This window comes from Manis pentadactyla, chromosome 15 (assembly GCF_030020395.1).
Source record: "Manis pentadactyla isolate mManPen7 chromosome 15, mManPen7.hap1, whole genome shotgun sequence".
In the NCBI taxonomy this organism is placed as follows: Eukaryota; Metazoa; Chordata; class Mammalia; order Pholidota; family Manidae; genus Manis; species Manis pentadactyla.
In genome coordinates this window covers 48,030,653-48,055,417 of record NC_080033.1, presented here as the reverse complement: position 1 = coordinate 48,055,417, position 24,765 = coordinate 48,030,653, and positions in this window count along the sequence as shown.

Genomic DNA, 24,765 nt, shown 5'->3' with positions numbered 1-24,765 from the left:
ATAGTTTTCCTAGTATTAAAAGTATCATATTCTATACCTCCTCTTTCTCAGCTCTAGATATGGGATCTGTTCTGACAAGATCGGTGATTTATCCAATTTATTAATGAATTTGATGTAAGCTAATGTGATCTGTTTTGCTCACCAGAGCCCAGACCTGGCTACTCACAAAAAAACTCCCAGTTTTTCTACCTCTAGCCGCTGGGCATTCAATAAAAAGGTTATCAATGGGCAGAAAGACAACTCTGCTCTTTTGCCAGGACAGCCCTTATCTTTACTCTCCTGAAAATGAAACAAACTGAACGTTGTAGGCAGTAAGCCTATACCTAGCTAGCTATTCAGTTATTTTTTTCTCATTTGTTCATTCCTCATGCCATTCATTCAACAAAAAAATCTGAGACTTCCTACATGCCAGGCCAAATGGTACATGCTGGTAATTCAGACTTTTTAAGAAGAGTCCCTGTCCCTCTAAGTTCACTCTTTAGAAAAAATGAGGAAGGCATCATTCTCTATGGTCAGCTAAAGAGAACAAATTACAGTTGACCTTCAGGCGACATGGATTTGAACCGTGGGGTCTACTTGAAATTTCTTAAATAAATATATTGCAAATACTTTTGGAGTTCTGCAACAATGTGAAAACACATTTTCTTTTCTCTAGCTTACTTTATTGTAAGGATAAACTATATAATACATATTACATAAAAAATCTGTGTTAATTGACTATGTGTTATCAGTAAGGCTCTCAGTCAAGTGTAGGCTATTAGGAGTTAGTTTTGGGGGAGTCAAAATTTTTAAGGAGATTTTTGGCTACATGGGGGGTTTAGCACCCTTAAACCCTGCATTGTTCAAGGGTCAATTGTATTTCTCTTTTTGTCTTAAAGTTTTTAAGTTAAGGGTCTTCCCATAAGTTGTATTTAAAAATTTTTGCTCTACTGAAAATTTAAACTATGAAAAAATTCAAACACAAAACAAGAAAAGGAAAGTCTACCCCTTCACTCACATCCTATCATTACTCCCCAGCTGTAATCAGTTAAGAAATTTAGTACGCGCACATGTCCATAAATGTGTGTGTGCAAAAAAAGACAGATCCAAATACTTCTTACACTCCATAATATGCTACAAATATCCTTTTGTATTAGTATCTCTTTTACTTAATTTCATTGGACAGCAACATTTTGAGCTAGATTTTATTTCTCTTCTCCATCCCCCAAACCTCTCCTCCCGCTCAACCCAAGACTTTCATTTGTAATAGTTTTTCCTCTGTATTAGCCTTCTATTTCCCCTTTGGCCAAAGAATCAAGAAGTCATTACCTTACGGGTAATTTTGCCAGAGAGCGAGAGAAAGAATATCAAATAGTCTTCTTTGCTATGTCCTTAGATTTTTCTTTTTAAAAACTGTGCCTGAAGTTCAACTTCTGTTCCTAAATGTTTTGCTTTGATTGTACTCTTGGAGCAAGAAATCACAATGTCGTTACTTACAGGTGCCTCCTGATGGCTTTTAGAGCACTAGAATGTGCCAGAAGGACAAATTTATACCCCATGCTGACTCCCCACCTCTGCCCTAGCCATGTTTCCTCCTTCCCTGTTCTAAGGGTATGAATGACACAGATGTCCTCTGTCCTGATCTGGCCAGTGCAGGCTACATCTCAGAATCTGTGCTTGTCCTTATTTCAGCCCAACTGCTCCCTGAAACAGGGCCTGACCTTTAATGGGAACTGCAGAGTTTACAGTCCTAACTCAGCTGTAGCTCCACCTCCTCATTAACAAAGAAAAACAAAACAAGAAAAGTACCCCTTTCTTTTCTTTTCTGGGCCTTTGGAGCTCTGCAGAGCCCTTTAGCAAAACATGAAAGGCTGTTACTTTTAACTCTGCAAACGCTCACCTTTTAACACAAGGACTCTACCATTGAACTTCAAAACTGTGTCCTGCCTAAAGGACCAAAGTGTTTCTAAGGTAGACTTGGCCTCATGGTTCCTGAGAACTTTTCCTGTTGATTTACTATTCTCATCTTCACATTTTTCTTTTCTGTTATCTAGAGAAAGGATTGAACTGAAATATAAGGAGGCCTTTTCACAGATATTCAGAGGCATTAAAGAGGGGAAACCCTCTGACACAGATCTGACATTCTCTCCATTTATGCAATTGAGAAAACATGGCATGTAAAGGTAAGAAGGCTACATCAAGCTTGGCTTCCAGCCTACCCACCAGCGGGATAAGACTCAGGCTTTCTAGTTAGTCACAGATGTATAAGTGTCTTCTTTTTTGGCCATTAGTGTTCAAGGATATTGTAAGGTTATCGGAGACAGGATCAGACCATGTAACATGCATAGTTTTGTTAATAATTGATATTTTGGATATTAAATAAAGATCATTTCTAAAACTAATGCACCAAAATTGCTGCAATTATTAGTCCCCACCCCCAAAAAAAATCTAGCAAAAGAAGTACAATGGATGTTAACAGGCACCAGATGTATTAATGTAATTAAGGCCTGAAAACTACAGATTCCCTATTGGTATCATATAATAGTTACAGATTGATGATTGGTAAGTAATAACTCATTTTAGTCAATGCATTCTAATATTTGACTAATCACAAAAACACTGCACTTGAACATTATGAAAATTTAGACTTAAAATGTCTATTGCACCACTTCCCTGCTGAGAGGACTAATACCCAAAAACATTGGAAGATTGCTAGATCTTCGTAGAAAAATTTGAGAATTTATCACATAGCATTGTTCTGACACATCCACTTCCCAGCTTAACTAAGTTCATAATTCTATGTGTCTACACAAAGTATATTGATAAAAAAGTACTTTAGAAATATACCACTTAAGAACAATTACATTGATTGATTCTGTCCAGCATTGGTAACACCTGTAGTGTTTTCTAGCCTTTGGGTCTTAAGCAAGTTAGTCACACATACTGTTGGCTTAGTTTATTCACAGATGAAATGGGAATGTTAATTTCTGCCTTACAGACTTGATGTACTGCACGGAGCTGTACTCTGGGCAATCGAACCTGCTATCTGGTACTCTCTGGGTTCATGCCATTCATGTGAACCCCATAAGGAAGGGAAGTCTTGTGAGTTTCTCCCACCTGACCTGCTTCCATGGGGTCAGTGTCATCATTAACCCTGCAACAAGACACACAATTGTAAATTCTTCAAAGTTTAAACATGGTGGGGCAGGTGAAGAGAAAGAGTCCTCACTCCCATTGATCACTAGCAGCATACTCTATACTTAAGGTAGCAAACCGCTGTACTATTCAGCAGAGTATTTACATTGCATTCATCTTGAATATGGTGCTAGTGGAAGTTGGAACCAAAAAATCTGAAAGATAAGTCCCTGTCATACACTAATTAGATAGTATTATCATCAATTTATACCCAAATCCAAAGCTCAGAGATCGTTTTCACAACGGTAGTACTAAAAAAGATGTTGATATTAATATTCAAATACATTCCATCCCAATACTTTTTTCACTACACAACCCTGTCTCAGCAAGCTACTGGTTTAGACTAAAAGTAGGTGAGAGAATTTGGGGAAGAGGTAGAGTGAGGGGTGGGGGTAGGGATGAGTAAAGTAAAGCAGAAAATCTCTTATTGTAAGGCATTCTGAGCTCAGAAGCAATGACCGCATGACCAATGGGTCATTTCTATTTGATATAAGATAGAGGTTTTTAAATTCTCAGTTTCAAGATTGATTCAAAATCAGATCAGATCATACTGTCTGCCCAATCTCAACTTTCAGCTATTATTCCCCTCTTATTCTTTTTTTTTTTTTTTAACTTTCCCCTACAGCAAAAGAAGAGATCTGTTCTCTTATTCTTCAATTTTCAACAGCCCTTTTTCGGGGATCATAAGCAATAGACAAAAGAAACAGACACGTTTTTATAATGCACTTCTCTCTTAAAATATGTGGTCTCTTGAGCAGTTGAAGGCAAATCATAATACTTTCAAATCTCAAATATTTAACCAAAGCATCTAAGGAATTCCTTTCAATGCTTTCTTGGACTGAGATGTTTTGGCCAAATTACACAATTTCAAAAAATAGTCTCTACTATATGGAGTACTTGAGACAGTTTATTGAAATCTACACAATCAAAAATCATGCATGAACATACAAGCGACTTATTAAATGTTGAATAGCAGCATTATTCCATCAGGCAGGATGGTTTCCTTAGTATGTTTTGAAAGTGAAGATGAAAAGATGATTGATGCGCTGTTTGGGCTCTGTTATCATTTGGACATGATAAGTCCATGACCAAAACTGACAGTGAACTCAACACATAAGACAAAACAAGAAATATATACACAATGCTGCAATCCCAAATTTCTAAAATTGAGCTGCAATCCCAACATTCTAAAATTATGTTGTAATCCCAATTCTTAAAAATTAAGTAATTATGTTTGGATTGAGAAAATGTACTATAAAACATGACAGTATTTAACATCCCTATGGCTTTGCCTGCCCTCTGCACTTCTGCCTAGAATGTCTTCTTTTCACTTTTTGCTCTTCTAGGTGAGACCAAGTCTCAAAAACATCTCTCTGGAGCCTGGCCCAATATCATTAGGGATTAAGTAAGAAATTGTTACAAGAAATGCAAAGCAGAAAATGAGAACATATTCATTACAAAAGACTATGCGTTATATATATCATTTTCAAATAGCTTTTTAAATTCCTCATTAGATTTATTGTATACCACCAACACCAGTGTTGGAAAACTTAAGTTGTGTCTCCATAAATGATAGATGCTTCAGTGAATGCATCTGATAAAGGCTTTGAAGCTAAATTATGACTGGAAAGCCAAAAACGTGAAACGTGTCATGATGGTATTATCTTTTAGATAAGAGAAAAACATCCTCTGGAAACTACCAGGTTGTGAAATAAATGAAACAGTTTTGATCTTTCTAAAATGTATTGATTATTACAGTACTGCAACTGTCTGTTCTTCTATTATCATGCTGCTTCTTTCTGGTTGGTATTAATACTTCACGTCCAAAAACTTCTCTTAAAAAGGATAAAGATACAATCTCCCCCAGGAGGCATGTAAGATAAGTGCTTCATCCATTGACTCCTGGAAGAATCCTTTAATTCCAAGCAGAAACCCTTCTAAATAACTGTTAGATTTCAAGAATGCTTGAGGACACAGTTATTCTGAGAAAAGAAATTGGAGTAAATGGCGTTTTCTATTACTCAAATAGATACATGGGTAGTGCTCTGTTTGCTGCTTTTATTTGTGGAAGGTTGGATCCCTAGACTCTCAAAGAGTCTCTAATAGAGAGGAATTTTTAGCCTGGGATCTGCAGATCCATTAAGGGTTGATAGATGGGCTTCAGATGGTCTATTATTCCTTCAAATAATATTTGATATTTTATATGTGTCTATGTGTTTACATTTACACGTTTTTCTGGTAATATTTTACCAGCAATTGGCATGGATTGAAAAATTAAACAAATGAACATGAAAATAAGTAAAGAGGGTAAGTACCACCTGAATTATGAGCCCATTATGCCACTAGGTATAAGTGATGAGTCCTGTAAGATAGTAAGAAATCCAAGTTATTTCATAATCCCTTTGAGATTAATTTGCAAGTCACTGGTCGGAGAATTCACATTGAAAGACAAATACTAATGGTATTTATTTTATCTATAAATAATAAGACTTTCTTATGTTCATAAAAGTTCCCTATTCTGCCTACAGGGTGAGTTGGAAGTATTTGTCATAATTCTGAAGCGGAATCATGTTTCTCTTCTTTGATTCCATCAGGTAACTGGCTATGGTTGGAGAACTGAACTGCAGTTACTATACACAGCTTTGAATTTTGGGTAATTACTTAAATGTGAATGGTGAAAATTAAGAATCCCAGTGTCTCAATTACAGATTTCAAATTTGGCATGCAGGATTCTCCCAGAGATTTAAGTATTTGCACAGGGTTGAGGGAGAGTGAAATTGTCCAATATTCCAAGAATACAGACTTGAAAGGGTAGCTTTTCTTTTCCCCAGGAAAGCAGTGCCTGGCATAAACACTCTCTAAGCTTCAGTGAGAATGGAATTAAAAAGGAAGTGAGCTCCAAATCCCAGGCTTCTGGTTGTAATAGCAATAACAACTTACATACTCTACTTTCCTCCCACAGATCACAATTCACAGAAAACATCAGAACTGTGCTTGGCACATACAGTATATAACTAATATGAAATAAACTGTAGCTTTTCTTGTCAGTGTGATATCATTCTCACCATAATTCTTTGATGATTTAGCATTATTCTCTTTTTAAGATGAAGAAACTGAAATTTAGGAATCTCAGGTAACTTTAAGAAAAAGCACCAAACTAAAAAGTGTCAAAGTCACAATATAAACCTAGGCTGAGAGAGAAGCTACTTTAAGAGGGAGAGAGTGGAGACTGAAGTTTGAATAGGTGAAGCTGGAGATGGCTGTTGGACATCCAGGTGTAGATGCTGAGTAGATGATTTGAGATGAAATTTAGGAAATTAAGTTGGTGATACAAACTTGGGAAATTCTTTCATGTAGGTTACAGAAAAAGTAAAGGAAATGGTTGAAATCTAAAAAGAGGGATGCAGGGATTAAGAAAAGATGACCTATAACAGAGTACTGACAGATGCCAACATTGAACATGCTTACAGAAGAGTATCTCATAAACTACTTTAAATAAGAAAATACTCAGAGAGGTAGGAGGGAAAATAATTGAACCTAATATCAGAGATGCCTGAGGAAACAAAAGTGCCAGGAAGGGACATCAACAGCATCCAGTGTTACAGGAGCCAAATAAGAGAGAACTGGGTGGAGCCACTTGACGTTGGCAAGCAAAAAAGCATAGACATGAGAGAAAAATGGGCAGTGAAGTGGGAGGGGCTTGCTAATGACAGAAGAGAGATGAGGGTGGGGGAAGATGGAAAATACTCCCTCTGATCTTATTTCCTCCTCACTAGAGGAGAATGGACTTCGCTATATGGGCAGGGGTGGAGGAGAGGCAGATGAGGAGAGACAATTAAATGGACTGCAGAGGATGAATCATCAACCATGCAAGCTCACATATAGGATACAGGGATGAGTTCAAGAGCATAGAAGGGTGGATTAGCCTCTGTCCAGAAAGAAAGGATTTTTTCTCTGAGTGTGGCTAGTGAGGCCGCAGAGGCCACTAGTAGGTCCAGGCCAGTCTCCATTGCTGAGGAAAAAGGGCCCAGTACCTTGGCTGAGAAACTAGCAAGCCGGAAGGGAGGGATTAAAGTTTGGAGTGGATGCTTTGAGACACATGAGAGGTAGCTTACCAGAGATACATGAAGGATTGTTGACTAGCCCTTAGGATAAAGAAGGTCAATCTGCAAAATTGTGCAATTCCTTCTCAAAGCACAGCAGCCAGGGTGTAAGAATTGAAAAGGCCAAGAAAAGTCAGACTGGTTATTTAATGCACAAAACTTTTCTGAAGGAAAGCATTATTATTTCCTCTTTGCACCTGGGGAAACTGATGCCTTGCCTAAGTGGTGCAGGGAACAACAGCAAAGTTCAGTTCTGATCTCACATCCTTTGCTGTGTCCACACACCCTGCATGGGTGGTCAACGGCCATATTAACCTGCACAGGTGGTATTCAATAAGACTGCTCAACTTGCATGGAAGATAACTGTTTACCTTGAACCTGGGCTCTTAATAATTACATGTTCCCAGAAAAGGGCTGGCTCTAAGGACAACAGAAATGTCATGTAGCTTAGAAGGTTTCTGTGTGTGTGTGTGTGTGTGTGTGTGTGTGTGTGTGTGTGTGTGTGTGTGTGTGTGTGTGTGTGTGTGTGTTTGTATGTTTTAATTCTTTTGTGCAAACTTTATCTAATGTAGTGAGGCTTGCTTACCTTCAATACGGATTCCTTTTGTTTAGGTTTTATGAAGCATTGGCCATTTCCCTTTATTTACAAAGAATAAAGAAAGAAATATTTTTGGATTTTAATCACCATTTTGTGCTTAAATCCCAACCTAATGGATACAAAGTCCTTTTGGCTCTCAAACCCCATCCTGATTCACTTTAAGATGATTTTGATGTGGATATTTAATTAGGAAAAACAGACAGATTGCAATGTACCTTTTCTTAAAAGGATATTTTAAAAGTTGATAACTTTTTCAAAAAATCAAATTTTTAGTCAAAGTATTTGGAGTCACAATGGCCTCTGACATGCATAGGATTAGTGTATTAGTCAGGATACAGGATGTTAGCTGTTACAATGTTACAATAAAGAATCCCCAAATCTCAGTTATTTGTTGCCCACATGACAAGGAGTAGCATTCCTGGTGGCTCTTCTCCAAGGGTGACTCAGGGACCCAGGCTCTTCCTGTGCACCACCCACTACACAGTAGCCATAGAATGAAAGGAAAGAACATGGAAGATTATACGGAGCAGTTTATGGCCAAGTCCGTAAGTGGAATACAGCACTTCTGCCCCCATCTCATTGGTCAGAACCTCATCATTAAGCCTAATCTATCTGCAAGGGAGGCTTGGAAATACAGTCCTCCTATAGGCCCAGGAGAATAAATAAGGTTGAGGTGCATCTGGTTAAGCTCACCCAAAAGTAGATTACTATTTTTCTATTATGGTAAACATGAGCAAAATTTAGAGTTACTCAAATATCTAACATTTCTGGGTGATTATGGATTGACTGATGTTCAGTGACTTAGTTTTTATCATCTCTCTTACACATTATGCCCTACTCTGTATTTCCACATGGCCAGATTGGACACTGAGAAACAGGCTAAAAGAAATTAAATGTTTACTAAGAATCATAATAAGGAGATAAAAATCTCCCAAAAAGGTTAATGAAATAGCCAAGGCTATTAAGAAGTAGAGCTTAGCTTCTACCAGTGCTTTTAGGAGCACAAAGCATCACAAGTATTAGAATGGTTCTTTCATGCTTAAATATCACCCACATTTTAAGGTTCACCTTAAGGAGTATTAGAGCTGTCTGATATCTTATAGCCTTCAAATATGCTATCTTCTATGTCCAAAATGTCCTTGGATTAGATGCATCTCATTCATCAAGTCTCAGCTTAAATGAAGCCTCTCTAGAGAAGATTTCTCTTTTAACCCTACTTAAGTGCCTGTCTGCCTGTCTCATTTTATTTTTGTCTCTCCCAGAAGCTCTTTTGCCTATTTACTGTCAATACATAATTTTAAAATGAGAAAGTACCACAAAGGGAAAACCACATATTGTCTACCTAGATGAAAATTGGGATGGTACCATTGTAATTCATTTCACTCACTCCTCTATACCCAGGGCTTCCCACAGTGGCTAGCATGTTGTAGATACTTAATAAATGAATTATTGGTTTAATATGTTGACAGTTTTAACACAGTGCCTGGAACACAATAATTTTCAACAAATATAAGCACCAATTTAGAAATCAAGGCTTAGAAAATGAAGTAATTTGTCTGAGATACACACCTGAGTGAATGATGAGTTTCTGACTCTGAAGCCCAGGATTTTCTGCTACATAACATGGACAAGTATATTCATTTTGTTTTCATGGTCCCTTTATGTTAAGTGATGAGACCTGGGTCACTAATACATTTATTTATTAGCAGTTCATATGCCCAGAGATCATTCTATGTCCTACTTCAACCTTAGCTTTAGTGCTAAAACTACAAATACAATTTGATTGATATTTAAATCTCCATTTAATTCTATGTGGTCATTATGAGAAACACAACTTACCTGGTACATGGCTTGTTACCACACATCAAACTAGATGCTTTACATAACTTTGTAAATACAGTAGCCTTTGCAGTAATTTTAAACATGAAGAAACTAAGGCTCAGAGAATCTAACTTTGTGATCCTTGAAAATGTCCCAAAGTGTAGTGGAGCTAGAATTCAAACCCAGGTATGCATCCAGGAGCCACAATTTTTATGGTATATAAGCATAGACTCTCTGGGATCCCTGTAAGTATATCTGCTACTCACAATGCTGAATGGTTTTGATGGCAAAACAGACTATTACCTGGATACCCCCATCTCCCAAATTTTGATGTGCCTGAAGACAAATACATTTTTGGAGGCAGTAAAAGATTTCTTTTCCATTTCCTCTTTCAGTATTTCTTCTCAGAAAACTTCTCCTTGTGTTAGTATTATTAGATAAGCACAGGGAGTTATGTTTGTTTCAAAACATTTGTGTGGTGTTCGTGTGCATATTTAAGTCTTAAAGTATAATGACAGGATATGTACCATTTCTGGCCCAAATATTGTTAACGAAACCAGTGAAGGAATAGAGAAAAATAGAACCACTTTCCATTTTCCTCTTGCATTTGGAGATGTATGTTAGACAGGGAGTCCCAGTAACAAATGTGTCATTCTTGTGACCAAGAACCTGAAAATCATGAGGAATTACAGATCACAAGACTGCAGCTCATGTCCAAGGAAAAGGCCACGTGGAAGATTCTAGAGTTGTTCTTTTTGCTCACTAGCTTCCCTCTTTTTAGCAACAGTTTCTCTTATAAAGTGATTGTATACAAACACTGCAGAACTGAGGTTCAGGATAAAGTGGATTAAAATAAAATTTAGCAGACTGTGATTATAAAATCACTTTTGTGTGTTTTCATTACATATTGACAACAGATGAAAATGGACTCACTGAAATGGTTTTAACTTGGTATCATAATCATAGGCATTTTAAATGCTGCATTTTTAGAGAACATTTATATTAAATTTTTGTGGTAAGACATCCAATATGTCTCTGCTTAGCCATTTGACTAGGTTCCCTTTGTGTGACTAGAATTAATTTTTAAAATATATTTATTAAGCTATTATTTCATTAGCATCTAGTTCATAGATTTCCTCTATAAATGCCATGCTTGATATGGGCTCTAAGATAATGTAAAGTTTCTGCCTTGAGGATTTTACTATTTAATAGTGGTACAAGAACAGACACATGAACAGATATTATGATTTTTTAAATAGAAAACACTGTAAGCTAAATCAAGACAGCATAGGGTAGTGCTAGGTGTTAATCCTGACTCTTGCATTTACTTCTTCATGACCTTGGGCAAATAATTAAAACTTGCTGTGCTTCTGAAGCACCCTCCACAGAGTAGACAAAGGATATTTCCCCCTGATGCTAGTCTTGGTCACCCAACCTGCTTTGGGGAAAGGAACATTAGGAGAAATAACAGGAGCAGAGGCTTTAAATGAGCTATGTGCTTGCCTGGCCTCTCACTTTTGCCCAACATGTCCTGAGAAGAACATATCTCAGGTGGCTACAGATCCAAGGTGAATGAACAAACAGGTAGAAAACATCAGAACCCAACATACACCCTGGAGCCAAGTTTAGCAGAACATTAGGAGATGCGCAGATTCTTGAACAAAAAAAATATATGCTATATGCAGAGGTCTTGAAGTTGGATGTTGCACATCAAATGGTGATATATACATTCTAAGAAAAAAAAAAGCATTTTCAAATGAATAGAGGGGACTGGTTCTCTTCTTCTCTCCATTAGCTTTCTGATGCTTGCTTACGTGTTTAGAAAGTGACATTTGACAGCCATTAGTTCGTATCACTGTCAGATCATATTTATGTTATCTGAGATGCCTGAAATATGAGATTCAGCATGTACAAAGTGGATGGTTATCTAGCACCCCCAAAATGTTCAAAGCAAATTTAGGAAAGTAGATTTTAAAGAAACTTGAAAATCTATACCTGGATCACTAAAGTCTTATAAATAAATTTGATTCCACTTTGGGGACTCTAGTTCACATTTTATAAATGAATCATTATGTGAACATGGGCACTGCATCAGTTAATTGCCTCTATGATGTTCTTCCTTGCTTATTTGGAATGTTTTAGTAAAATCAAGAAGGAACAAAATACCTGTACTGACTACTGGAGAAGGATATCTGCTGGGAAACAGTGATTTTTGTTTGTTTAAACATTTTAAACTACAAAACCTAATATGCTTGTAAGGTTCCTGGCAGATACCAATCAAAAACCAGGGAAATTGTGCCCTTGATCCCTCAGTTTCATTGCCTTCCTCCTGTTATCCATACACATAATAAGACATTAGGAAACTTTCTAAAAAGGAGAGAGGGTGAGAGAGATGAAACATCCCATCCCAAAAGGTCAAAAATCAATGATCCTCCTGGGAAACACACAGACATTGCTTTTAGCTAGGGTCTCAGACTGCTCTTGAATACTTAGTTTTTGATGACATAAATCAATAATTTCTTTAAGGGAGGTCCTCTGGGGACCAAGGGATGCTACCTTTGAAATAGCAAATAATCTCCACCAGTGCAGGAAGGGCTTCTAAAAAGATTCTGTGGCTACATATTGCTATTTAACACGCAATAATTAAATTTCAAGAATAATGATTTTTGCTTGAAGTCATACTACTTCACCCAGGTTGACAAGGGGGTAGGAAATGGGAGCTCTTACATGCTACTGGTGGAAGGAAATCTTGATTAACACTTTCTTAGCATATAATGTGAAAATTCAAATCGTGAATGAAGAAAAAGACTGCATACACTTTAACCACTGGATATTATCCTAAGTCAGTTGTCTTTGGTGTTGTAAAGGATGTGACCTTATCAGTTTCCATTGCAATTATCATTTATTTGGAAATAACCAAAAGTCCAACCACAGTGGATAGGCAAATTATTTATATAAATTCATAAATCAAAACATCATTCCCCAAAAGATTTCTGCAGAAACTATTTAATGATACTGAATGGTGTTTAAGGTATAGTGAAGCAGCAAGCTGCAAAATATGTTATCAAATATGTATGCAACCATCCTCTTTTTAAAAAGTGTAATTACACATGACAGAGGTTAGCAAAATAGAAGAATTATTATCAGAGGTTATCTCTGGGTGTGGGATTATGAATGATTTTCATTTCCTGCTTTGTCCTCTTATTTTGTTTCTCATCAAATGTTCTATAATGAATATGTATATCTTTGTAATTAGATATTATAATAAATGCTACTTTAAAAAACATCCCTAAGGAAAGGTTTCTAAGCCTCAACACTATTGGCACTAGGGGCTGGATAATTCTTTGTTGTGAGTGACAGCCTGAGCACAGTAGGATAACAGCATCTCTGTCCTCTGCTCACTACAGGCCATCAGGACACTGCCACACACACACAGTTGTGACATCCAGAAATGTCACCAAATGTCGCCAAATGTCCACCAGAAGAGGAGAGTGAAGTCACCCCTATTGAGAAATCATTATCTTAAAGTACCTGTATATGAATGAATTCAAAAGTCCTTAAAGGCTGAATCTATAGTAAAGAACTGTTACTAACGATTATCTATTTCTAGTGTTCTAGTTAGGTGTAAATAAAGACAGGAGGTGAGGGGTTATGTCAGTTTGTTAAATTCAGTCTCCTTTATGATTTGGAGAAAACAGTCCTCAACAGGCAGAAACCAGCCTTTGTGGCTCCAGTTTTCTACCAGTTCACTGCGGTATTTCAGAGGCCACATGACACTGTGAGACCTTTCTTACTCCACAGATACTCCCATAGGGCAGGAGGGCAGGAGGGTGTGGGGCTGGAGGACCCAGGTGCCTGAGCAACCAGGCTGTCCTCCTGGACTTTCTGCCTAATCACCTATAAGATGCAGCTCCTGGGTCACAGGCAGATAAGATAATTTGCCAAGGTTGCACAGCGAGATCTGAATTCTGGCTCTTATCCAGACTATTCAACCGTATTAGCTAGCCTCTCAATTTTTATCTCCTCATGTGGAAAACACATATATTAAATGGTGGGCTGCCCATCACAAAGGATGCTATGAGTTTTACACAAGCATACGCATGGGACTCCTCCTGACAAACTTCAAAGCATTGAAGAAATATATGAAATATGAATAACATTATTTTTTATTCTGGGATAGAGGCATTTCTACCTCTAAAGCTAAGAAATATGTAGAACTTCAACTGATTGCATACACAGAACTAGGAAGTTGGATAAGAAAACAGTTTTTAGTGCCATTGTTCCGGATAAATCCACATTTTGTTTAAAGGCATGTTAGTCCAAAAATGTCCAAAATGAACAAACTTTTCCTCAGTGGTACCTTTTGCAAATAAATAAGAATATGTAAACATGTACAGTAGAGACCTGGAAATTGAAAGGCACACAAATAATACTAGTTAACAAATGGTGGTAGAGTGGTGGTGGGAGGCTGGCACCATCAGAAGGCACTTGCATTACTACCTCACTTCTGTTCTAGAAATTAATATGTTTGACCAATCATGCTATTTTTATAATGAGTAACTATCAGATTCAATTAAATTATAGCTATAATATCACTTTGCATTTTAAGACTTTCATTCACTGCTTTATCCCCTTACAGTATGTCTTTATCCTTAAAACAATACTGAGAAGTACTCAGGGCAATTTGATTGCCTGCTTTTCAGTGTTATTGATGAGATGCACACATCAGGGGAGCATACATATGACATATATACCCTTCTGTACCACATTTCCCTCTGCATCGTTGGCTGGGCAAGGACACTCAGACGTGGCTTCATAATCCCCTAGGGCCTACTACTTATCCAAAGTGGTATTGCAAATCTCCCAACACAGTGAGCTGCACTCACTTGGTTAATGTCACTAACAATCTCACTGGCATTACATTCACAGATGAGGGAAATTTAAGCAAGTCTTCCAAACCTTAATAAATGGAGAATGTTGCTGCAGTGAGGCTCTGCAGAAGGTCATAAAAAGTGTGACATATAAAGCTAGTTCTAGACTTGGCTCTGAACTTCTGTTTCTTCCAGCAGACAGTCCTTGCTGTGATCTCCAGGCTTTCGTGTGTGTTATTCACTGTCTAGAACCCCACCCAAGCCCCACCTCTGCCCCCCTTCACCGGAACAACGTCAGCGCAGCATCAAGGTCCTGCCTTCCTGCCGTTCCTGCGCATTCCCCAGCTCAGCTCCCAGGCCCAGGCTGGGTGTCCTCTCCCTGTATTACAGTCTCCTCTTTTTATAATACTTATAACCCCCTAGTGTAATTGCTGGTATCTTTTTTTTCCAGGACAAAATAAAGGGAGGAATAATTATCTTATTTTCTTATATATTATTTTGTACAGTGTCTAGCAAAATGATAGATTTTTGAAGGTAGATATATGGATAATTCCAATACACATCTTAATCTATTTCATTATCTGGCTTTCTGTATTAAGTTAGATTTTACTGTTTAGAATAACATTCCCAAAACCTAGCTGTTTTAAAACAATTCATCCCTTAGCTCAGGTTTCTGTGGATCTGCTGGAGATCATTCTGGTCCGGGCTGGCTCCACTAATCCCTGCTGCAATGCCTAATAGGCCAGAACCTTCTTCTACAAGTTAGCCTGGGATTCTTCACAAGGTAGTTGCAGGGGTCCAGAGAGCCTCAGAGGAAGAAAACCCCAAAGAACAGGTATTTACCAAGTCTCTGTTTGCTTCGGAGGCATCCCATTGGTCACAGAAGGTCACATGACCCAGGCAAGTCCCGAGCTGGGCTTACTCAACAGGGGGCACAACAAAGAGATGTGAACAAATTAGGCACCATCACTATATCCTCCTTACACTTTTGTTTCTTAATAAACCCTATAACTGGTTGTTATATCTTCTTTTCGTCAGATATCTCAGTGTCTGCCAACATGAGAACCTTGTTTTTTTTATCAATAATAAATACAACTGTGACTGTGCTCATTAATACTTACAACGACTTACTCTTGAGAGCAAGTAGTGGTAGGGAAGAGAGAAGGAAATAAGATTTTGAGGTTGTCGCTAAATATATTATGCATTTCCTACTAAGCCATTCTCCAGGAGCAGAAAGAACTCACTTCACAAGATTTTAAAATACAGTTGTTTGTACTGTCAAAGCAAAAACATGTATGTTACTTGAAATAATGTTGATTCACCCATTCCCATTTACTTGCCTCAGCCTCTTAACTCCTGATTAAATAAATCTGTGGCAATAAAGTGCATGCTTCCAGCCATGGCTCCTCAGTCATTGATTCCCAATACTTTTTTGAAAAAGCTGCTTAAAATTAAAAGTGTGTTGTTTTAACCAGCCTCCTCCCTTTCTCCACACATCCTAAAGCCCTTTCATTATCCAGCTTTCCTCTCCCAAGAAATTATAGGGGGTATTTACAGCCTTAAGTCTCTTAAACCAACTTCAACTGACCATGTCAGCCTGTGTTCCCAAGCTTATTTCAGAGAAGCCCCTGAAACATAGAAAGGATGTGTTTACTAGCATGTGGCTCCCTGGGGATGAGTCAGGCACATCTGTAATTCTAAGGAGAGTGTAATGAGGAAAACCTGGTGGCATCCTGAATGGCTCACAGCTGCTCTGGAAGCTGATAAATAAGATGCTCGACAGGAGATCCCTAATTGGAGCCAGTTTTTCTTAAGCGGTTACACAATATGGTGCAAGACTGAGTGTTGGAACGCTGATAGTGTTGTTCACATGTAACTTAAGTTTGTCTTGTAAACAGTTACAATTTCAAACGGTGGTGCCTCCTTTTTTTCAGAAAGGGAAAACTAGCGTTCACTTCGGCCATTTTTTTCACACTAATTAGAGGCAAGCTAGCATTATTTTTCCTGGTGTTCTTCACAAAACCCCCCTTAGTTTATAGGCTGTCTCCTCCTTTCTTTCTCTTTTTCTTCCTTTCCTTCTTCCCTTCCTTCTCATTCTCTCTGCTCCTCCTGTGTCTTTTTCTCCCCACTTTCTTCCCTTCTTCCTTTCTTCTTGCAGTCCTTCCTGTCTTTGCAGGGACCAGTACTTCTTACACGCCGGGATCAAAAGCACTGACTTAATTATCCCCTTTCAGAGGCTGGCCACCAACCCCTAATGCTGGGACTCACCTGCCTCAAGGAGGTGGTCTTGGAGCACTTTACAGAGAATGTAAGGTTTCAGTGTTCATCTGAGAAATGGCTAAACAACCTCCAATAAGAAGATAAGAAATTCCATATGCAGAGAGAGACTTTAATGTATTCTTCATGCATTCGTGCTGCTACAAAAGCAGCTGGAAGTACCTTTCCACTTCTGGGTGATATGCCTCCTTTGCATTTGGGTAGGAGAAGGCACTGCTCTTGTGATGGGCTTAACCTGCCGTGGACAACATCAGCACCATACTCTAGCAGAGCTCTTAGGAATGAGCTTAGAGACTGTTTATGTTTTTAAATGCAGTACATAACCAATACCCTATGTAAAACTCCCTACTCTCATGTCACCTGATGCTTGAGGTGTGTGTGAGGGGGGAGAAGAAAAAACAAAACTTGCAGCAGGATACAATGCCTTTCTTCCACAAATGGAGCGCTGTGCTAGTTCCCAAATAAAGAAAGCTCTCCAGCATAGGACATTGTTGCTTTGAGAAATCTTTAATCACAGCATTATTTTTTGTCTTGCCCTACGGAGCAGCATACATTCCTTCTATCCAGAGCACTTCGACCCCTCACTCCTAGAATGAGGTACAGTCTAAACCCCAGCGATGAAACTTCATGTGACAAGAATGCTTCAAATATCTGGGACCCCAGTAATGGCCTGTAATGTAAGGTACTACAACGATGATATTTTCACACCTTCCCGGCCTTCCAGTGCCCCGAGACTGCGGGGCGGGGCGGATTCCATTCTTCTGTACATTCAATTTTGTTCAGAATGTGGAGGCAGAGTTAGTCTCCACAAGCAGGTGCAACTTTTCAACTAAATGGGGATTCGTGAGAAGGAAGGATAGGTCCTTCTGGCACCGATTCATCTTCCCATTTCCCATGTGAAACAGCGTGCGGAGAGGTAAAGTGAAACTAGCGTCAGAGCAGCAACAGTGGCAGCAGTGCTCATCTACTCACCAATCTTCAGAGCATCATTGGTGGGCCAGGCACTGCTAAACGCTAGCGATACAGAGAAAAGGAAGGCACTCCCTGGCCTCAAGGGTTCCATAGCTGGGAGTTAGAGCCTGGAAACTACAGTCAGGGGAGAAAAGAAAATGCCCTCAGGTGCAGGGAGATAGTGTCCCTGGTCACTCTCAGAGTACCTCCTTCTGATCTGGGGGTTCTTTTGAGGGCAGCCATACGCTTTAAGCAGGAAGTGCCCACGCTTCTGTCGATCATACTTCATCCCCGGGGAACCACATTAGTTAGAGGGTGTTGATCATTCTAATTAAATGCTTATTCAAACTGGCGATGATTTCTTACCTGGCTTGGTTCCGTGAGAAAATATTTATACCCCTGTAAGATCTTGACAGAAGGAAAGACAGAGAGTTGTGGATCCTGATGAGACGCTGACTTCGGAATGATCTTTTAGAAAAGATTACATTTCCAAGCATGTTCATGGATTGAAGAACAGCAAGCTCTAACAGAAGATTAGCTAGAGCCAATCACCAACCTGCTGATACGTGGAAGTCCAGACAGGTTTAGAAAAAATGTTTCTGATGAAAAACAAAATTGTAGTCATGCCAGTCAAAGGGTGAGAGAGAATTCAGTGAGTCAGAAGTTAAGTTTCTCTCCTACATCAGTCATTAGCCATAAATATAAAACTCATTTCCCCCTTCTCTGAAGGGTAGAGAGATTTTTCCTTGATACATTCGTCTCAACTGGAAAAAAAATAAATTATAGTGGGACTTAGAAGAGCTAAGTGTTTGCTCTTTGATGTATCACTTTCAATGAAAACTTGTTTCATCTCTAAAATGAGAGCAAAAAAAAACTTGTTTCCTCTCTAACAAAATACTATTTACCTCCCAATGGGTGCAGCTCAAATAAAATTGTCACCCTAATACATAATTGGTGGTTACTATACGTCAGGTGAACTATTTCATTTAATACCATCGAGAGATCTATGAAATATACATTATTATTATTAGCCCCACTTATGAATGAGGAAAGTAAAGCTAATAAGTAACATGCATAAAGTTAACAGCTAGTAAGTGGCAATACAGATACTAGAATTCTGTTTTATGAAATTACATGAACCAGCTACATGAGGGCCACATTCTGCCTATAATAAAACAAGGAAGCAAATGTTGGCTCCACTTTATTTAACATTCTCTGATGAGTTAAATTAAAACAGGAACACAAGGACATTTATTATTAATTGCCCATTCATTCATTTTTCATGTGGGTAGAAATAATCAAAAGCCAAGTGGTGACTTCCTTGTGCACTCATTTTTATACTGTGTTTATAACTCTTTTAATAATGCAAATATTTATTATGGGCATCCCTGGAGAATCAAAGGTGTTCGACGAAGGGATTTCTAAATATCACGATCCACTGCTGAGTAAAAACACCGGGATACTTCTACTGTGTAAAGGGTCAGAGCCACAGGGTCTGTCAAAAGGGTCACTCAGCACAAAAACAAGGCAGAAGGTTATCCCATTTCTGAAATAAAGTAGCAGCAGGCATCGTCTTCACCAACAGAGAGAGAGGAGGCATGAGGAGAGTATCTCCAGGGAGGGCAAAGCTACAACCCAGGCCAGAAATGGCACCAAAGACAAATTACACAATGGACTTGAACACTATAAAGATTCAGCGTTCCAAACATTTTTCCATACAAAAAAAATTGATTCAATTCAGTTTTAATAAATATTTGAGGATTTACTATATATAAAACATCAGACTAGGTCCTGGAGACTTTCAAGAAATGAATAAATTTAGTCTTCCTGCAAAAATCTTAGTTAGTGGTACAAGTAGGCAAAGTTCAGCTCAGAGAAGGAACTATGTGCTCTGCTAAGGATTTGGGACTTCGTCCTGTAAAAAATGTTAGTTAAGCCACTGAAAGGCCAATTCTTTTAAGAGAGCATGTAATTCCCTGGTAGCAAGTTGGAAAATGGAATGGAGTGTGCCAGGCTTGACATAGGGAATCCTCTCGGGAGATTACTACAGTGGTCTGGCCAAAACCTCATGGGGACTGTCCTATAGCAGTAGCCACAGGGGTACAGTAGGCACGATGGATGTGAGATACTTTTGAGGTTAAGAACAGCTAGAATTCATGACTGATTGGTGTGAGATATAAAATAGAAAGAAGCATTTAGAATGACTGTAATCTTTCTGTTTCAGATGTCTGTGAGGGTGATGCAGAAAAAAAATGGAGATGGAGAAGAAATAGTAAACTGGTAGTTAATGGGAAAGTTGTTCAACTCCATGTTGGACTTGAGTTTCACGGGCCCAGAGGCATCCAAATGGAAATAGTCTGCAGATATTTCAGGATAATACAATATTAGTGAATATTTGGGTATAACAAGTTAAGATTTTTCCAAACATTCATTCCTTTAATATTGTTTCTAATTAATTGTTGTAACTCATATGAGTCTTATTAGCAGGAGACCCACACCTTATGTTTGAGCTTCCTCTACTTTTTGAATCCTCTAAAGAAACTCAGGAATCTATTTGAAAGGAAATTGGCCAAGCAAAGGGTATGGCTAGTCACTGTAATTTATTTCTCATGACAAAGGGATTATCTGGGTGATAATCCCTGGTCCCTGTTGGCCTGAGAGATGATGTCTTTCCACTGCCAGAAAAAAAGGTTTCTGAACATCTAGCCTACAAATTAAGATGATTTCTCTTCCCCAAAGCTAAGCTTGGCAAATGCAAATAAAGACGCTCAATGCATTCTAACATTCTCAACTTATTTCTCTCCAAGCCCAGGGTGGCTCATTCCCAGAGAACTATCACATGAGCTCTATATTGGGTCAAAACTGCCCTCCTCTGGGACTTCCAGGTCTTTGAGATGTTCAGGCTATCTAGTCTACATACCTTGTGTTCTCCTGATGAGTTTGTCTTTCCCTGACATTAATTTTGGTTGAAGCTCTACTGATTAATGGAGAAACAATACCTCATTACAAAGCACATAAAGAGAGTAGGTTTCACAGCTTTGAATATGGGGGTCATAGAGGATAGCATCCATTACCGAGTCAGAAAAGTTAAAAATGCAACTGTAATTCCATGACAAGCACTCCTTATATTATTTTTATCACTGAAAGAGAGTAGGCTGACCCCTAACAGGAAAATAATGTAAGCTTCTACAATTGACATAGATCAGATTCTCCTTAAAGATTTGATTGATGTCAGTTTTAGAAGCTTATACTATACAACAACTGACTCCTATTTGTTTATTCTCCTGTTACTCCTGCCAATGGACTTGCTGGCTAAGGAAAACTGTGGCTGCGTGTGTATGGACCTGAACACACTCACTCCTGCTGTTCTTTTTTAACCCAGGCCCCGCAGTAAACACATATACTGAAAAAATACAGCAACAAGCACTATCAGTTAATGAGAAGCAATAATGTTCCAGGCACTGTCCTCAGTAATCCAGAGCTGTTGATAGAAGGCTTCCAAGAGGCATGCTCATGCTTAAGCAGTAGAAACTGGCTAGATTTAAGAAGGCCTCTAGAGTAGATTCCCTCCCTGTCTCTGATTCTAGGTCATTTTAGAAATGGCCTCCAATTATTCACATGCTTTTAGCATATGTCAAGCCAAAAAACAAAAGAAAACTTAGGACTTTGGCCACAATAGTCACTCTACCATCATTTTTGTCAACCTGGTTTCTGATAATCTTGTTAATCATTTTTAATAAAGCCTGAAGTAAATTGTCACTAAATTTTATTTCAAGCACTAAAGTCCTCTCTGAAAACTCCCAGAGTCCTGACAACTAAGCCAGTTCCATTCTATCTTTCAGGAAAATCTCCTCATGGCATAGACAGTAGAGAGAGCAATATTGCACAGGGAAGGGAGAAAAAGGCTTGTGTAAAGCTAAATGTATCTGGGGAAGATACTTCTTAGAGCTCTGTATTCTCAAACTACAGAGATAAAGCACTTGCAAAGTAAAATTCTAGAAGGGGTTAGCATATGACACATATTAACATTTGATGTTTAAAAATGGATACCCTTTATTTCAGTAAATAATCTATAAATCTAGGCAGATCATCTCCATTTTCTGCATCTTCTTAATTGACACTTGGCTCTTCTGTGAAGCTGTGTTTGCAGGTGTGGACCGTCTAAGAGCATGGGCCTTCCATTTAAGGAATGCCTTATATGTCAACTGTCTTCAACAAAGCAACAAATTCCTATTTAAAACTATGTAGTGAAATACTCCAGAGATCAAATATAATTTCCTTTAGTTGCTCTTGCACTGTCACAATTCTAATTATGACACTGTTGGGAATACTCGCTTTCTTAAAAAATGTAAAATGCAACATAAAAATTTATGAAGCAAATTATTACAGGTATAACTGTTCAAGGGTGCAGTGGTCTCTCTGTAACTCAGTTTCCTCAACCAGTGCCCTTTTACTCTTCATTTTATGGTCAATGTGATGCTTCATTGAAAAAAGAATATTAAAAATAATTTATTAAGATTAAATTGCTTCTTCAGAAGGCACGATTTTATCTTCCTCATTTTATAAGAACCCTATTTTAATTTGCTTTCTATGCCATCCCTAGCATGAATTTAAGGATTTAATGGAGTAAGGATTGAAGGCTGATATCGATAAAATGAATAATTTTATATTTGAAGGATTGGTTTGTTTGATTTAGGAGAAAATTTCAATGGCCAATTATCCCTGGACTCTATTTAGTACAAAGGGCTGGCCAAATAGTAATTCTCATTCATCACTCACCAGGATGAATTGGAAAAGGCATCTTTGTGATTCCTCTTGATATATTAAAGGTTAATATTGGATGGATATACTATTGCCTACTCCACAAAGAGAGAACAGATGCTTTCCCTAACAAAACTAGTTTTTTTAAATATTAATACCTTAAAACATAGCTCTCTGAGTATATATGATATTGGCCATGTATTCAGTCAACCCTACTTATGTCATGTCTCATCTATTGCTGCTACTTTTTGAGGACAGTTGGTGTGCTCAGTAATTGACATGTTTTGCTTGAGATCCCTTGTGCCTCCAAGTGGCTACATTCAAACATAAAACAAAATTAGAACAGTCTTTAGTGCTTGAAATAAAACTTAGTGACAATTTACTTCAGGCTTTATTAAAAATGATTAACAAGATTATCAGAAACCAGGCTGACAAAAATGATGGTAGAGTGACTATTGTGGCCAAAGTCCTAAGTTTTCTTTTGTTTTTTGGCTTGACATATGCTAAAAGCATGTGAATAATTGGAGGCCATTTCTAAAATGACCTAGAATCAGAGACAGGGAGGGAATCTACTCTAGAGGGATTTAAACAGATGGTCCCTAAATCCCAGGGAGAGTAAATGCTGAGCCTAAGCTTATATAGAAAATGAGTTGTAAAACTGGCCTGGAAACTCAGATAAAGACTTCATTTGAAAGTCCTTCCCACCTCTAGAATTCCATGCTTTTCTGTCAATGCAATGCAAATGGAGGGTTATCAAAGGGAAAAATAATTGAATAAAGCAGGTAAATTAGTGGTAAGCATTAGTAGGAATTGTTTAATATGTATTTGTGATTCAATAAATACATGGAGAGAGGCTGAAAGAGACAGAGACAGAGAGAGGATCTATGTACTAGGAAGTGAGCCCCTGGCTTTGAATAAGCTTGTTCTCTCTTGGGGAATAAAACAATATGTGTATCATAATGCAGCACCCTCAGTGCTCTGACAGGAAATTTAGGGCAGTGAAAGAGCACATGAACTGACCCAGGCAGGGTGATCACAGATGGATCCTGAGTTGCTGATACCTACCTTAAAATTTAAGGATGAGTTGGAGTTAATCAGAAGGGGAAAAAGGAATGAAGAGTGTTTCACATAAATGCAAAAGTTTGGGCAGATCCAGGAATAAAGCATCCTTGATACAGCCTGGCAGTAAGGATGGATAAGGGAGTGAAAGCAAGAAAGGCAAAAGAGGAGGTCAGAGAAGGAAAAAACCTTAGATCACGAAGGGACCAGCTTCAGTAGCTTGTTCAGTAGCTTGGACATTACTCTGGAAGTAATAGTGAGCCATTCAAAGGTTAGAGTAGCGTAAGGCATTACATATTTGATTTTCCAAAGAATTTCCCTGTTGTAGTGGATCAGAAGGGGCTAGAGATGACAGGCAAGTCTTAAAAGACATTACAATGAGCTGAAGGCTGATAGAGACATACAAGCACAAGACTGATGGTGGTCTAGAAGAATCATGTCACTATGGATACACAAAAAGGATTTTAAAATATACAGAAAATAGAATGGACAGACCTCAGTGGTGTGCATGGTACAGTATTATGGATGAAGTCCAAGTTTTTCGACTATGCAAGTGGAAGAGAACCAGAAGATAGGTATGGCTGGAGGAGAGAACAGCTATTTTCTGAGACAACTGATATGATCAGAGGTAGCTATTAAAAGTCAGTAGTCAAGAACACCCAGAGAGAATCTGCAGATTGGAATGAGAAGATGGCTAAATGCAGATCCTCAAAGATTAAGGCATGAAGCAGCAGTTTCAGATATACAAAAAAATTACTTACTTAAAAAATACTGTTGTTTACCAAAGAGTTTTTCTAGAGATCAAGTCTGAATATAAATACTTTAGTTCAGTTTGTGTATTGCTATAATTAGTGATACTTAATCTTGAAAAAAAATATTTTTGGGGGGAGAGGGTAAAAAATAAATGCAGATTGCTGGGCTCTGATTCGCTCCTAGATTTACTGCATGTGACAACTTGTAGAAGTTAAATAGCCTTTCTAAGACTCAGTTTCCTCCTCTATAAAAGAGAAAAATAACCACTAACTCAGAGAATGACTGTGAAGATTAAGCTTTGTTGCAATAGGCAGAGTTGGAATAACTTCCAAAAGTACATGGCACATAATAGGAATTTAATAAATGTTAGTTACGATTCTGTTTATTAGTTTATACA